General features: G+C 42.3%; 1 long non-coding RNA gene across 1 annotated transcript; it reads right to left on the minus strand.

The window, feature by feature from the left end:
- Window positions 1-404: 404 nt before the first annotated feature.
- Window positions 405-14528, minus strand: LOC308526228. Its single transcript, XR_013996521.1, has 5 exons — window positions 14263-14528; window positions 13058-13216; window positions 4894-5033; window positions 2673-2764; window positions 405-529 (listed from the first exon to the last, which is right to left on the minus strand). It is a non-coding gene; the product is annotated as an uncharacterized lncRNA (long non-coding RNA).
- Window positions 14529-17606: the final 3078 nt, after the last annotated feature.

Consider the following 17606-nt stretch of genomic DNA (forward strand, 5'->3'; position numbering starts at 1 on the left):
GACCCCTATTGGTGATCCAGGCTGCAACCAGGCTTGTGCCCTGACCCGGAATCAAACCAACTGTGCACTCCTGCCTGCTTCACAGGCGGATGCTCGACCACCGTGCAGCACTGGCCAGACTCAATCATATCTTTCTAAACTTTCCCAAGTGCCAATTTGTATCTTGAAATGGTCTCAGGAAAGGAAAAATTACTTAATGGGGGGCATTCTACTTCCCTCGCCGTTTAGCTGCATTTGCTATTTGGCCAGAAACAACCAGTAGACTAGCTCTCAACCATACTTAAAATCACTAGGGATAGCAAGAGCATTGCTTTGGTTGCAACAGGAGTAACTCAAAACAACTCCCTCCACTAAACACTTCCTGAATCATTTCCCTTCCTCCATGAGCCCAGAATTTAACTCACCAGTCAAACTCAGCTTAGGGAGAGGAAATGGTTCCACTGGAACAGGACGGTACGGAAACAAGGTACACAGCCCTGGTTCTACCCGAGGGGCCATAGTTCACTGACACCACCACCACGGGAACAATCTATAATTAAAATGAAAACCACCATGTCAGAAAATTCTAAGCATAAAAGGACAAAGGAATGCCACTGGTGAGTATTTCAAAAGGAGGCATGCTGTGCAAGAGGGATCCATTCAGTGCTGTGGCCCAATCATCCAAAGCTCATCGTTCTCATGTGAGCAGTACTCTTGCTCTGAGGGGAGACACATTTCCTTTCTTTCATTTCATATTTGCTTTCAAGGAAAACCAGCTAGCTGGTCAATACACCAAGCCAACACTCCTCAGGTATCCAACAGGAGAAACCTAAATGTCTCAGTGAATTTTAAGTTTTACTAAATTTGAATTAAAAAAAAGTTTCATTTTAAATTGATATGTGGCTGCCCCACTGGCGTGGCTCAGTGCTTGATCGTGGACCCCGGAACCAAGAGATCCCCGATTCATTCCCAGTCACCGCCTGTACCGGGGTTGCGCGCTAGGAGCTATGGGACTGATGATGCTCTCTCATCATTGATGTTTCTCTCTCCCCTTCCCCAGCCTCCTCACCACCCCCACCCCCACCCCCACCCCCGGCTCTCTCTGTTCCCCTTCCCTTCCTCTCTCTGAGATCAATAAAAACATATATGTTTAACCAGTTCTATGTGGATAATATGGACCCTATGAGACAGGGTACTTCAAAACAGTCATGACTGTGAAACAGTCATCCCTGAGTCTCGGGACACCTTTCCTCCACAAGTCCACACAGAAGAAATGTACGGGGCCCTTAGTGATCACAGTAGAAACAGGAAGCTCTCCATCCGACACGTCCCCACTGCCCTTCCCCTCACCACCTCCTCCTGGGCTGAGGCACCTCCTTCGGGAGCACTTTGACACTAAACTGCCCCATGTCCCTTGCAATTTGGCCCGTTCTGCCCAAGGGTTCACGCAAGAGTCTCATAGTTGATTTCTGAGACACTATGTTCCTCCCTGATATAAAGCACAACAGCGAGGAGAGGATTTTTTTCCTCACGGTGATGCTGGGAGCCTACCCTGACATCACTGAGCAGCTGAATTCAATATTGGATCCACCTACCTGTGGACTTGTTCTTTTGTGAGAAAGACAAGTCCCTACTGTTAGCTTCATCACTATTCTGCTGCTTATAATTCTCAGCTGCCACACTGAATGAGATCCTTAAAACTCCTGAGGGTGGACAAGGTTGTAGCATTTCATGGTACTGCAAAACAACAACAACACCAAACACGAAAACAAAAACAAAAAACAATGGGAGCAGAGAGCAGGACAGGGGAAAGATGGGAGATGCCGGAAAGTACACCAGCCTTCCACCGACTCCAGAGGGAGATGTCGGGATACAGGGCATGGCACAGCTCTAAGCTGGGCTGGCAGGGTGTGATGCCAATGAGGATCTCAAAGTGTGACCACAGAAAAGGGGTGAGGGAGAGACAAGACTGCAATAGGAGCTAAGGTCGGATCATGGTCGGCCTGGACGGACACGCTAAGGATTTGGGACTCATTTCTAAAGGCCATAGGAGACCACTGGCAGTTTTCAGAAGAGACATGATCATATTGACATTTTCAAAAGATCCTTCGGGCTGCCGGTAGAGAATGCTTAGGGACCTGGCGATACTAGAGGTTGACAGGTCACAGAGCACACATGGGATCAGGATGCCCCGAAGTCAATGGGGCTTAGTACTCTTGCTGCTAACCTTGATGGCTTCACACTAGAATCGTTGTATCAGGAATGTCAAGGTGGAAATCTATCCCACTCATGGCACTTGACAGCTTATGTCTAGAAGTTACAATAAAGTAGCACGATATGCCGTATCTTTTCTCAGATCAAAACACTCTCAGAACAAAGTGGAGAACATACCAAAACCAAGACTTGCTAAAGTGGTAAGGAAAAGGGGGTGGACTCAGCTTCCAGACAGAACAACAGGTCAGTGGCACAGACAGAGACGCACACACACAGAGAAAGCGAGAGAGAGGCTGAGAGGAAGGAAGGGACCTCAAGGACGAGAGTACAAGACAAGTGACAGGACCTGACACCCCATCAGCTGGCCTGTACTTGATGTTGTTTAGAAGTGAGTTTATAACATAGAGTCCAAACATAATCAAAATACAAGCAAATGTCACCATACTGTTCACAAAACCTTTAATGACACAGTTGCTTACCTTGATCAAGTGTGCATACTTCTTCAGTTGTTCTGAAAAGCATTGTGTAATCTTTGCAGTAATGATCTAAGTAAAACTCCATTTTTAAGTCCCTACAACAACAAGAACATATAAAATACAAATAACTAGGAAGGTATTCCAATATTTACCCCCAACAGTTAGCAATCATCAATAGAACTTTCCCATTTAAAAACACTTATGAGAAAAAAGATAATCAAATCCAGAGCCCCTTTATTCTATTTCTGGACTTTCCTGTGCCCACTATTGTAAGTGCAACCTCAACTACTTTTGCTAGACAGATGTTGTGCAGGTGAAACTACTGTAAAAACACTGTGATCTCGGTTCTCTTCCATTACCTATTGGCTGTTGATCTTGAACAAACCATCTCTAGAGCCTCAATATTTTCTTCCAGAAAATGGGGAAATACCAGTTAATTCACTGTGAAGTTTTAAAACTAAATAAAATATGTGAAAAATACCAGAGCCCATAATTAGGGTTGGAAATCATTTCATTATAAAAGTTTTCACGATAGTAATGATTTGTCCTAAGAGAAATAAAAAAAAAAAATTAAAAGTGCCATGTCTAAGAATACAACTTCTTTATCTCAAGGAAGATCACAAAAATTAGAAAACGTTCTGTAATATTAACTCAGATGTTGGTATTTTTATTCCATTCAATTTTATTTATTATCAACGGTCACAATACCCAAGTGTGTGACCTTTAGAATTCAGTGTTAAACAGAGCGCTGGCCAGGCTGTGAGAGTGCAGTGTTAGCACCATTTAAACGTAGATCCACCAGGAACCTGACAGACACCGAAGGCAACAGCACAAGTGCAGCAGAGAGCCCACAGCGAACCAGGCGTCAGGGTCTTGGAAACACACTGACAGGTTTTCTCATCACTAATGGGGGTCATGGTTCCCTGGCCTGGTTGACAATTTATGTAGCTAAACTGCAGTTCTCTGAACTTTAAGCACTACTAGAATGTAGGTATTGTTACAGCATAGCAGGTATTGTTATAGACCTTCCACCACAGTGCAGGCAGTCAGCCTGTCAACATGAAATGCTCTTCGGGTCACCCCCAGTGTTTACCATGTTTCCTGACTTCCTACTGATCTTAGGACAAAGATGACTCACAAGCCCTTACATAGCCAGTATCTTCAAACAATTCTGTGTTTTGCAAAAAATGCTCTGGGTTCTTAAGGCCAACGTCTGAGTCACCTGAGCACTCCTGGAAGTTTTCACTCTACACACAGTATTTACCTTGCCAACTGAACAAGGGGCGTCAACAAGTGAATGAATTCCTTCTCCCATCAGAGTATTCCATTTAGGCTCCTCAGAGACCCAGTGAAGTAGGAAAAAGATTGCAGGTATGTGAGAGAAGTGTAGAAGAATCCAGACTAAGATTCTGTGACAAGTCTTCATCCTTCATCTGAGAAACTTTCCAAAGGATTCAGACATAAAGATCTGTTCAAAAGGTGAGACTCAACCTTCTGGTGGTGGTCTGAATTCAGTAAATAATCCCAATCCCGAGAAGAAGAAACAGATATTGATTTTTTAAATCATGCCTCCTTGTAATTAGGGGGGTGGGAGTGATCAAGGAGGGGTCGATGAGGGGAGAAGGAGACATATGTAATACTTTAAACCAGTGTTAAACTCAACCTTCCTAATGCCGCGACCCTTTAATATAGTTCCTCATGTTATGTTGACCCCCACTTTCACTGTTAAAAATTAAATATAATTAAAGCACAGTGATTAATCCCAAAAACAATATGTAATTATATATGTGTTTTCCCATGGTATTAGGCGACCCCTGTGAAAGGGTCATTCGACCCCTAAAGGGCTCACGACCCACAGGTTGAGAACCGCTGCTTTAAACAATAAAAAAAATTCAATTAAAGCAATTCAAGTTCCATTTTCGTATTAAGTTGATCTAAGAATATGAAAAAAAAAATCACAATGCTGGCCCAGCAGGTGTGGCTCAGTGGTTGAGCATCAATCCATGAACCAAGAGGTCATGGTTCAATTCCTGACCAGGGCACATGCCCAGGTTTCTGGTTTTATTCCCAGGAGGGAGTGTGCAGGAGGCAGCCAACTGATGATTCTCTCTCATCAAGGATATTTCTATCTCTCTCCCTCTCCCTTCCTGTCCCTGAAATCAATGAAAACATTTTAAAAATTAAGTAATCACAATGCTGGAAAATGAAAGGAATATCAAAACACCTAAATGACTTTAGTGATCTTCTAAATCCTCTGTTGTCATTTCCAGTCTCCAAAGCACTTTCTCCACGAGATGTGAGGCTCTTTGTTGTCATTTCCACAGTCTCCACAGCACCTTCTACGGAAAGAGATGTGGACTCTTCCTTTAATGAATAATATAAAAATGCTTAGACAAAACCACCATTATTCATTTTGTTTTGAACAACAAAAAAAGAGGTATACATTTGGAATCAAAAAGTTCAATAAAATTCCAAAAAGAAACTTATTGTAGGCTTTTTCAGACTTACCCTGTGATATGATAAATGCCTAAAATTAAAACAAAATGCTTATCTAAGAATTGCATCTAAATAATAGCCTATTAACAAATCATATCTAAATAAGAATTGTGGTGAGCTAGAAGGGGACAATAAAAAAGGGGGGACATCTATAATACTTTCAAAAGGAAAGATTTTAAAAATAAATAAATAAATAATTATGACATATAGCTATATACTATCTTCTCACCAACTCAACACATGCACCATGGGAACTAAAAAAGGTAAAATAAAATTAAACAAATGAATGATAAATATTATAAGATAAAGTATGTGTGTAAATAAATTTTAAGAAAAGAGTAGACAAACATTTAAAAATCTACTAGCTAGAAGCCTTGCCACAAAAGTGACCTCAAACCGTGGCTCAACCTGTATTGACCTTATGTCCTTTATAAAACTAAAGATTACCAGAAGAGCTATTCATAACCTACAGGTTTCTTAATGATCTTATCATTCTTAGACAGTCAGAAAAATATCTTTAGAAAAACTAAACTTTCCCTTTCATCTTGCAAAACATAAACTAGGAAATGCCATTCAACTTTCACTAGCATGCCTAACAATCACTTACTTGAAATTATTTCATGGTATTTTATGGGTTTTTTAATTGTGGTTAAATATACATAATGTAAAATTTACCATTTTAACCATTTTGTGGTGTACAAATTCAGTACCATTAAATACATTCATTCATAAAGTTGTGTAACCTCAATGCTATCCATTTCCAGAACTTTTCCATTATCCCAAACAGAAACTGCCAATTCAACAACTCCCCCTTTCTCCCTCCCTCAGCTTCTATTATATTTTCTGTCCTTATGAATTTACCTATTCAAAGCAAAGTACCCCATGAAGGTGGAATTATACAGTATTTATGTTATGTTGGGTATAACATCCTCAAGGTTCATCCATGTTGTAGCACATCTCAGAATTTCCTTCATTTTAAAGGCTAAATATTTCATTGTAGGCATATACCACATATTGTAAATCCAGTCATCTCTCCATACACACTGGGGTTGTTTCCAATTTCAACTATTATGAATAATGCTGCTATGAATACTGGTGTTCGACTGAGTCCCCACTTTCAAATCTTTTCCTTTTATTTCAACATTTTTTTTATTAAGGAATTACATATGTCCTTATCCCACAATTGCCCCCCACCCCACTCCCATTCATGACCTCACTCCCCTGGGTCTGTGTCCATTGGTTATGCTTATATGCATGTATACAAGTCCTTTGGTTGACCTCGATCCCTTACTCCCACCCTCCCCTACCTTCCCTCTGAGGTTTGAGCATCTGATCGATGCTTCTGTCTTTTGTGTATATATAATCAAAAGGGGAATTGTTGGATCATATGGTGATTCTAGTTTTAACTCCCCCCCCCCTAATTTATCTTGAAATTTATTGTTGAAATTATTATAGATGTCCCTTTCTATCCCCCATTCATCCCCTCCACCCTGCCTAGGTTTAATATTTTGAGAAACAGCAAATGGTTTCCCACAGTGGCATTTTTTACTTTTCCACCAGTAATCACAGGGTTCCAGTTTCAACATCCTCACTTATTTTTTTCATTGTTTAATAAATCAGTCATCTCAGTAGGTATGACATGGTATCGCACTGTGGTTTTGATTTGCATTTGCCTAATGATTAAACATGCTGAGCACTGTTTCATATGCTCATTGGCCATTTACATATCTTTAGAGAAATGTCCGTTCAAGCCCTCTGTCCAGTTTTAAATTGAATTGTCTGATCTGTGGTTGTTGAATTTAGGAAAAACCGGCATGTACCTATTATTGACTCAGCTTCCTTTTATGAAATCCCATCCTCCCAGTCTATAAAAGCAGATAGTATTTTATTTTATTTTTATTTTTTAAATCTATATTGTTGAAAGTATTACATAGGTCCTCCTTTCCCCGCATTAGTCTCTTCCGGGCCACTCCCATCCCCACCCCAATAGTATTTTCATACTCTCCCTTACTCCTGATGTCTCAGGACTTGCACATTCCCTCAGCTCTGTCTCTCATTTCTGTCTTCTCTCTTCAGAGCCAATCTTTTTCCCCTGAACTATCATAGAACAGTATCCTTGACAACAGTCTCTCTACTCTACAGCCAATCCTACACATCCTACACATTGCCACCAAAGTCATATCTTCTCAAAATACAGAACTGAAGATGTACTTTCCATTTTAACATCCTTGACAGGCTCCTTCTGTGTACAGTTTAAATTTCAAGTTCCCAGGTACAAACAAGGCCCTTAAGTTTGGATCCACTCAGCACCTGCAAGCATCTCTCCACACCCAAACCTTGTGTACATCCATTCTGAACTTAAAAACATCATGTTTTTCCATAAATAGTTTGGCTGATTCGCTCTGCCTAGAATGCCCTTCTTTTACCAACTTCCAGTTCAATCAGCAACTTCTTTGAGAAATCCTTCCTTCAGAGCCAGTCCCCTGACTCTCACCACACTGTGGACACACAGGTATTATGTGGCATTTTAATTTATCTGCATACAGCATTTTAGTTATCTGTTTATTTGTTCAACTAAATCTGAGTCACATACACCTGGTATTGATTCCTAACCAAAATATAAAATATCTTCCCGCATATAGTAAGAAGACTAAAGAACAATATGTTTTCCAGACCAAAAGGACTGAAATTAAAAATCTTATCGTTCTATTTACAAGCAGACTTAAGATAACGGAGACAAAAGAGACAATTCATCTAACTGCACATCCATGGAATCTAGTAAACATGCAATCATCCTTTGGAGAATTTAAGATGGAAACATAGAAGCAAAGAATGAGTTTGAGCCCGGCCAGCATGGCTCTGTGGTTAAGCATCGACCAATGAACCAGGAGGTCACAGTTTGATTCCAGGTCAGGGCATATGTTTGAGTTGCAGCCTCGATCCCCGGGAGGCAGCCAATCAATGATTCTCTCTCATCATTGATGTTTCTATCTCTCTCTCCCTCTCCCTTCCTCTCTGGAAAATAAAAATACATATTAAAAAAAACCCTTGTTGGATATCATCATGCCACTTTCACAACTACACTAACCATATGGTTACGGGGGGGGGGGGGGCGGAAATATCATCAAAATGGTCACTGGGGCCCTTGCTGGTTTGGCTCAGTGGATAGAGCATTAGCCTGTAGACTGAAGGGTCCCAGGTTCGATTCCAGTCAAGGGCACATGCCCAGGTTCCGGGATCAATCCCCAGTAGGGGGCGTGCAGGAGGCAGCCGATCAATGATTCTCTCTCATCATTGATGTTTCTATCTTTCTATCTCTCTCCCTTCCTCTCTGAAATCAATAAAAATATATTTTTAAAAAAATGGTCACTGGCTTCAACACTCCTGGACAGAAATGCTTTTACACATGCCCTCAAGTTTAGGAATAATTCAGTTTATCGTTCCCAGTATATTGTTAGAAGGGTACAATGTTCATCAGGAAACAGTTAATGGGGGAAAACACAAAAGCAATGTCCAGGTATCAAGATTGCAGTGCTTACCACTAAGGAATTTAACATTAGTCAAAAAGTCTTGAAATCTCTTGTCAATAGCCCAATAATTAATTCAACTGCTATAAATATATTCTCCCCCGCCCCAAAACTTTTTATTCTAAAAATATTCAGTAAAAGTTGAAATAATACAGTGAACACCTGTTTCATCTAAATCTAACAGTTGTTAAGGCCTAGCCGGTTTGGCTCAGTGGGTAGAGCATCGGCCTGCGGACTGGTCCTGGGTTTGATTCCAGTCCAGGTCACATACCCAGGTTTCGGGCTCAGTCCCCAGTAGTGGGCATGCAGGAGGCAGCCGATCAATGATTCTCTTCTTACCATTGATGTTACTGATGTTTCTCTCTCTCTCTCTCTCCCTCTCCCTTCCTCCCTAAAATCAATAAAAAATGTTTTAAAAATAAACAAATAAATCTAACAGTGGTTACCAATATGCCATATCTGCTTATGTGCATGTGAGGGATTTGACTGCGGGATGATGACTACCTGAAAACCCCCCACATCATGACTTCATCATGCATTTCCCCAAAATAAATATTCTCTCCTATACACCACAAAACCATCATCTTGCCTAAGAAAAATTTTTTCTAACATCACCTAATATTCAGTCCATTTGCAACTTTTTCAAATTTTCCCCAAAATGTTTTTTTAAGACAATTTTCTAGAACCAGGACTCAATCAAAGTTCATTCAAAATGGTGCAAAAAATATTGCATTTGGTGATGTCCTTTAGTCTCTTTTAACCTACAATAGGCCCCACCTTTTTCTCCCTCCATGACTCTTTTGTTTTTTTTGCTTTCTACTACTGTTCTTTTTTTTTTTATTAATTAAACCTTTATTGTTCAGATTATTACTTTTGTTCCTCTTTTTTCCCAACATAACTCCCCTCTACCCTGTTCCCACCCCACCCACTTCCCTCAATCCCCATCCACTGTCCTCATCCATAGGTGTGCGATTTTTGTCCAGTCTCTTCCCACATCCCCCTCACCCCTTTGCCCCCCAAGAATAGCCAGTCCACTCCCTTTCTATGCCCCTGATTCTATTATAATCACCAGTTCATTCTGTTCATCAGATTAGTCACTTGATTTTCAGATTCACTTGTTGATAGATGTGTATTTGGTGTTCAAAATTTGTATCTTTACCTTTTTCTTCTTCTTCCTCTTCTTAAAGGATACCTTTCAGCATTTCATATAATACTGGTTTGGTGGTGATGAACTCCTTTAGCTTTTCCTTATCTGTGAAGCTCTTTATCTGACCTTCAATTCTGAATGATAGCTTTGCTGGATAAAGTAATCTTGGTTGTAGGTTCTTGGCATTCATCACTTTGAATATTTCTTGCCACTCCCTTCTGGCCTGCAAAGTTTCTGTTGAGAAATCAGCTGACAGTCGTATGGGCACTCCCTTGTAGGTAACTGACTGTCTTTCTCTTGCCGCTTTTAAGATTCTCTCTTTGTATTTTGCTCTTGGCATTTTAATTATGATGTGTCTTGGTGTGGTCCTCTTTGGATTCCTTTTGTTTGGGCTTCTCTGCGCTTCCTGGACTTGTAAGTCTATTTCTTTCACCAGGTAGAGGAAGTTTTCTGTCATTATTTCTTCAAATAGGTTTTCAATATCTTGCTCTCTCTCTTCTTCTGGCACCCCTATAATTCGGATGTTGGTACGCTTGAAGGTGTCCCAGAGGCTCCTTACACTATCTTCGTATTTTTGGATTCTTTTTTCATTTTGCTTTTCTGGTTGGATGTTTTTTGCTTCTTCATATTTCAAATCGTGGACGTGATTCTTGCAATCAAGGCTAGAGAGTCTGCTGTTGGGAGTCTGTATAATATTCTTTATTTCAGTCAGTGTATGCTTAATTTCTAGTTGGTCCTTTATCACAACCTCGAGGGTCTCATTAGATTTCTTATAGATCTCATTAAGTTTATCGGCAGTTTCTAGAAAATTCTTGAAAAACCTTAAAAGTGTGGTTTTGAACTCTATATCCAGTAGTTTGCTTTCCTCCATTTCTGTCATTTGTGTCCTTCTTCTTTGTCTCCGCATTTTTATGCTTCCCTGTGTTGATAAAGTGGTTTTCTGTTTTGAGTGTCCACTAGGGCCCAGTGGTTCAGCCTCTCCAATTACCTGAGGAGGACACTCTTGGTGCACCCCCTTGTGGTCTTTGTGCACAGTCTTGTTGTAGTTAAGCCTTGATTGTTGTAGTTATCACTGGGAGGAATTGACCTCCAGGCCAATTGGCTGTGAGTATCAGCTGTGTCTGCAGTGGGAGAACTTCTGTGCTGGACACACTCCTCTGGGGCAAGACTTGCTTCAATGGGGCTTTGGTGCTCACTGAGTCTGCCCCCTGAGTGTGTCCTTTATGGTTCCACGGAGCTGCAAACTGGATGGTTCCACTCTGACCTCTGGGTTTCCTGGCTCCTGGATCTCTAGGGAGGTGCTAATCTAGCCTTTGCCTGATGCTATACAGCAAAATCTTCCCTGCAGGGCTTAGGCGGGGCGGGTCCCACGGGATCAACAGGGTGGGGCTAGCAGTTATGGCTGCTCTCAGTCCAGCCCTCAGAGGCTCTGCTTCTCAATGTCCTGGTAACCTCTGCAAGCACCTCGGAGAGAAAGCTGCCCTCGAGTTCTGACCTATGCCAGACAGTCCGGGTTCTCCCGTATGAGTCTGGGTCCCTAGAAACTTGCCTGGAACTGGAGCTCAGAGCCTGAGACTCCCTTCTGATTGAAAACGACAACCATGCCCTCAGCCGCCAGCCCGCTCCGCATGCACCTCCGCACCATAGTATTTTACTGCCATACTGCGTCTCCTCTGAGTCTCGGTATGCTTTTCTCTTTCCTTCTCCCTTCTAGTTGTACAATTTCCACTCAGCCACCCTTCCTGTGGTTCTGGATGGTGTCCGTTCCGTCTTTTAGTTGTATTTTTGAAGTGGTTGTTCGAGGCAGCAAACTCCAGTGTTTACCTATGCTGCCATCTTGGTTTCTCTCCATGACTAACTCTTTAAGGAGACCAGAATGTAGACTATCCCATATTCTGGATTTGTCTAATTGTATCTCATAGTGGTTTTTTCTTTAAGTCTTTATTATAGAAAATTTCAAATATATACAAAGGAAACAGAGTAACATAATAAATCTCCAACAGCCAGCTTCAATAATTCTCAATTTCTGGTGGTTCTTGTTTCATCTATACCTCCACCCATTCCTCATCTCATTTTACAAACTGATCCTCTAGGCCCCATACTTCCTATAACTGGAAGTTAGGTCTACATATTCATATCAAATATTTGGGGGAAGAAAACTGAGTAGATGACATCATGTCTCCATGCCACATTACAGCTGTAGGTATAAAGGAGTCCTCTGTCCCCTATCAGTGATGGTAACCCACCAGGTTGTGGAGGTGGAGAACAACATGCAGCTTCAAAGTAGAGATGCATTTGTTTCTTCACTTTGGGTGACACCTTGGTGCCATGCTAACACCTTTCACGCAATGGCATTACTATCCCACTTACAATCCTTGTCTGAATCAGAGGTTACACTGGAGTAAGAGGTTACACAGAATAGCGATTTTCAAATTCTACCAGTCCTTCTATATTTATTAGCTGGAATTCTACTTTAAATAACGGTTTTCCTTTATTAACTGGAGATGAACTGCAAGGCTTCCTAAAAAGGCAGAGCAAATGCTTAATTCTGTCCCTTTAATTACTAATTTTTATTTGTTTCTATTCTTTTTTTTATAATCAGTTAGAAATGTATGTAGTTTACATATAAATAAATATACATATGAATTTATATATAAATTTATGAAATATAAATACATATATAAATATATTTTCATTGACTTCAGAAAGGAAGAGATAGATAGAAACATCAATGATGAGAAACTTTGATTAGCTGCCTCCTGCATGCCCCCTACTGGGGATCAAGCCAGCAACCCAAGCATGTGCAATGACAGCAAATTAGATTTTTTTTTTCCTTTCCCGTACTCTCTATTTTTACTATGAACTTGATTTTTATTTATTCAACACTTTGCAACCAAATATAATCATGTGCTAATATATTCTTATACCCTTAAATTTAAGTCATAAATTTTCTCGGCAATAGCTAATTAAATTACTCAAGTGTTTAAACATTACCATGAAATGGACAAAGAACAGTGCAAAAAAATGATGATATAGAAAATAAATGAAATGTTTATTTCCCTACCATTATCTTCACTACATGTTAAAACATATATCTAGCTACTGAGATCATTATATATTGTTTTTATTATTTCTGTTAAAATTAGGATAAAAGCTTTGTTTTTTAAAAAAAAAAACACTCAATAATCAATCAAATACTAAAATTCAAATCAACTCACCTGTTGAACAGGACTATCAACGGTAAAGGCCTTGTAAAGAGCCAATGCCTGGCTTTTACTCCCTTTGCTCCAGATCACCATATTTCCAGCCACATAGAGTTCCTCGTCATAATCCATTTCTCCAATTTCACTTCTGCCTCTCCTTAACTGCCAGCTTTCCTAAAAAATTTACATATGTAAGACATGTTTAAGCAGTTTTTATTTCTTTTGCAACATTATGGAGCAAGATTTATTAATTAAAATTGAACAGCAATTCAGATACAAGTCTCCTGCTCTGTCTGTGGAGTAAGGCTCAGTCCAAGCCCAACTCTTAGGTTCGGTGCCACTGATTAACAGAGGAGGGGGTGTGGGTGTATGTATCATACTGTATCTTACAGGATTTCAAAAATGGGAATTTACCTCAAGAATTCTCTATATTAAGTATTTTATTATTACGTTACCATTTTATGCTGCCAAAAACATAAATAAACAAAAATTAGACCTTACCTATATATCCAAAAATTAAACCAACATTCTTGGGAGACGAAAGACATATGAAGCATATGGGGGGTGAAGCAGAGGGGGCAGTGAAGTGCACATGGGACACTGGGGGAGCTTACCAACCATGCAGACTTCCCTGCTTCACAACTGCATATACATTCACCTTCCTGCCCTTGTGCCAACCATCAGAATGAACAGGGCAGAGAAAGGTTTGGATTCCTAACTACAGACTTCCGCTCCTGGAAATTTTGGTATCCCAAAAGGGATACAGAAATGGAATTAAGATGAGAATGACTGACTGTTTAACATGCACTTACTTCTCATTCCCCTATTTAAAAACTAGTACTGTATCTACTTATGTGGCATTTCCTTTCTCCTCTAGAAATATGTAAGTTTTGGGCAGCAGGGACCATTGCTAACTCGACTATCTAACCATCAAATAACATGAAATCTGGTCCCACGTACTAAATGAAGAAAAAGAGATTTAAATGGACCATAATCATAGTGACTCTCATTATAAATCCCTGAGTTATATGTCTAAACAGCCATGACACTGTAATACAATTAAGGTCATTATTTTTAGCTTTCATGGAAATTACCAAATCTTAACCAATACCCTAGAAGTAGCATCATACTCATTTCTCAGTTGCATCTGGGTAGCCTTAAATTACAAGTAGATCGAATCTCTCTACATTTCAAAAGCAAACTGAGAATCTTGATAAAACCTTCTGTTTTTCGTGGATTGTAACCTCCTGCAGGGATCCCACCAAGCCAGCAGCACCATCAGACGACCACAACTCAGAGGCTGGCTGCAGCTGCCGAAGCTGAAGGTTCAAAGCATTAGGGTGGTGTCTGCAGTGGTCTCGACCAAAAGGAACAAATTCCTGCAAATCCCCAGCTGCAATCATTGTTGCCCTTTCTTCAGAGAAGTTCAACATGGCTTTCAGATATCAATATTATTTCTGTATGAATTCAAACACATTCTGGCCAGCTGTTGGAATCAAAATGAGAAGAAAATTATCAGAAGTTTACAGAAGAGCCATAAATCCTTAAATGAGTGTCATACAATCCTATCACATTGTAGGTGTACAAGTAACCATAACATCAACGGGCATTCCAGATCTGATTCTTTCAGGTTATTAGTTTCCATTTCATAGTTACCTTACACTATCAGTACATAATTAACATTACAGCTACATGTTAGTTGCTGACAAAATCAACTGTAGGAAATCACTGGGCTGAGAGATAAGCACTTATGTCTGACAATATTGATCCTACATTTCCTACTACTACTCACTAATTTCTCCACATTTCACATTTAAGGATTTAGACAAGTTTTACTTTATAGTAAATGGCTCTCAACATTTAAGGGCATTTCTGTTCAAATGCTGGAACAACATTTAAAAAGCACACCTAACAGATCACTGGCATATTGAAATGAAACAAACAAAAACAATATATCATTTCTAATTCATCAAAAGTTGACCCACTTGGTGCTTTAAGAAACTAGTCAATGTCATCATTAATTGTGAGCCTCAATCCACCTAAACATGTAATTGCAAGCAATGCCAATTTCTGGTGCAAACCCCAAAGACCAAGGCATGAACAAAATCACTGGCGATGGAACAGTCATGCTTGTTTGCAAACTTAACAGTTCTGGCTTTGAAAGAACACAATCTACTACAGTTCAGCTCATTACTACAAAGAAGTGGGCGAGCTGTGGGTGGAAAGAGCCCTCACCCCTTACTTCCAGAACATTTCTACGAACAGTCACTGACAGCCAGTCAAATTCGGCCATTGTAGAAGGTGGATGACAGTTCTGCCTCAAACAACTCTTATATGGAAAACGGTTTTGTGGCATAGCGGTTAAGCTGCAATCCTCAAATACAGGAATCAAAACACACATTCATGTCAGCACTAGACAACCTTTAAAAACAGTGTTTGAAAGGGCTTTCACATCACAAACAGTTTAATATGACTTCGTTTCTCCTCTGAGATCTTTTTGGCACCAGCAGCTTTCTTGGCTGAAATATCTAAGCCTGTGGTTCCCATGCAGCTCCTCTAGGGTTGCAGTTATGTTTTCTGTGAATTAAGTGTTATTCCTGAGAGAACGGTTATGTCACATTCATGACACTTTTTCCTCCTTCTGATAAGTCAGTTTTGAGAACAGTTTAACTTGGGCCATGACTGAGATAGTGCCTGTGGGAGCCTAATCAGAGTATGCCAGATGTTCAAGGCCAATCTGAGCAGGAGAATCCTAATTGGGATGTTCAAGGCCAATCTAAGCAAGGACACAGAGATTGTACTGTACACACTGGGCAGGAGTACCTTACTATCACCCAAATACTGATGTCACTGTTGGGCAGGAAGCCTTTGTGTCTAAGTTAGTATAAACGTGTTACTAACCAGCCAGTGGGTGGCTGCTTGGTATGGCTCCTGTTTGCTACTGTATTAGCAAGGGCTGCTTGGCGCAGCCACTGTGTGAAGCTACTTTGAAGAACTGTTTTGTCTGATGGCTCCTTGTTAGCAATGGCTACATGGCCTGCAAAAGAGACTCTGCCCTAACCGGTTTGGCTCAGTGGATAGAGAACAGCCTGCGGACTGAAGGGTCCCAGTCCAGGGCATGTACCTTGGTTGCAGGCACATCCCCAGTAGGGAGTGTGCAGGAGGCCGCTGATCTATGTTTCTCTCTCATGATGTTTCTAACTATCCCTCTCCCTTCCTCTACGTAAAAAAAAATGAAAATATATTTTTAAAAAGACTCTCCTATATGCCTCTGTCTCTCATGTCCTCTTTGTCTACTGCCCGGCGTTCACGTGGGTACAGCCCCTGGCAGAGGACTGTGCACCCCACAGTGCCTTATAAAACTTACACCAAACACCACAAAATCCAGCCGGCCTTCCTATGTTCTAGTCAACAGGTTATCCAACATATTAACTCTGAGAGGAAGCCACAGAATCGGTAATTAAAGGATCGCCTGCACAGAACAATGGCCACTTTGTGCTGATTAGTATATTTAGATCTTTGCAGCCCCAACTGTGTGTGCGCTTCCTGGGGGCCCTATAACAGCACCGCATGGAACTGATGCGCTCCCAGGGAGACCGCGGCCTCGCTTCCTGGGAACAGGGACCTGCCAAGAGCACCCGAGGCGGCTCGGGGGGACCCGAAGGCACAGGAGGCACAGGAGCCAGGTCTGGGCGGAAGGGCCGCGTCAGGGGCCTCAGGGTGGGCGAGACCCGCGGGCTGAGCCGAGGCCTCAGCAGCGCCAGCCACAGGGCGGGCCTGCTCTGAGCTGCAGCCGCGGAGACACCGCGCTCAGCTGGGAAGGAGGCCGGGGGCTGCGCGGGGAGGGGCAGCGCGGAGCCCAGGCCACGCCGCCCGGGGCGGTCGGGTGCAGGGTCAGGGACACGCGGCGACCAGCAGCGCCACCGGCCGGGCCTCGCCTGAGTCACTCGGGACGCGCGAGGCGCGGGAGCCCGGCTGCGCCCCCGGGGCCACAGCAGAGTCGGTCACCTGGACTCCGCCGCCGCTGAGCATTTCCTCCCCCTCCGTCCCCCGCTCCGAGAACCGGCGAGCAGCAGCCGAGGACCGCGGGCGTTAGCTCCCGCTCTAAAACCAAAGGACGGACTCCGCTGAATTTCCCGTCCTGCTTAGCGCGGGGCCCGGGGGCGGGGCCTTGAAGCACCGGGTCTCGCAGGAGGCACCACAGCCCGCTGTCCAGCTCTGCTCGCTTCCGGGGAGGATGCTGGGTCCGCCCGCCGGTACCGCCTGGTCCCAGGCGCCGAGTGGAGCCCGGAAGCAGGACCCGGTCAGCTGGAGTCTGAGCTGTGACCGGACCGTCCAGGCCTCTCCATCTGCACCGGGTCCTGTCACTAGGAGCCTGAGCTGCCTCCACCCGGAGCTGCCGCACTTCCAGGCCGGTTCTGCTCGCTCCCCTGTGGGACTGGGGCTGTGAGGGGCGCGCTGATTTCCTCTCTGCCTGTGCTCCTTCACCCTGTAGGGCCAGACCCTGTGAAAAGTGCAGGAAAGACACGGAGGTCCTCACAGAAACATGGCGTGCCATTTCTGA

This window comes from Myotis nattereri, assembly GCF_964212035.1.
Source record: "Myotis nattereri genome assembly, chromosome: 10".
Lineage (NCBI taxonomy): Eukaryota > Metazoa > Chordata > Mammalia > Chiroptera > Vespertilionidae > Myotis > Myotis nattereri.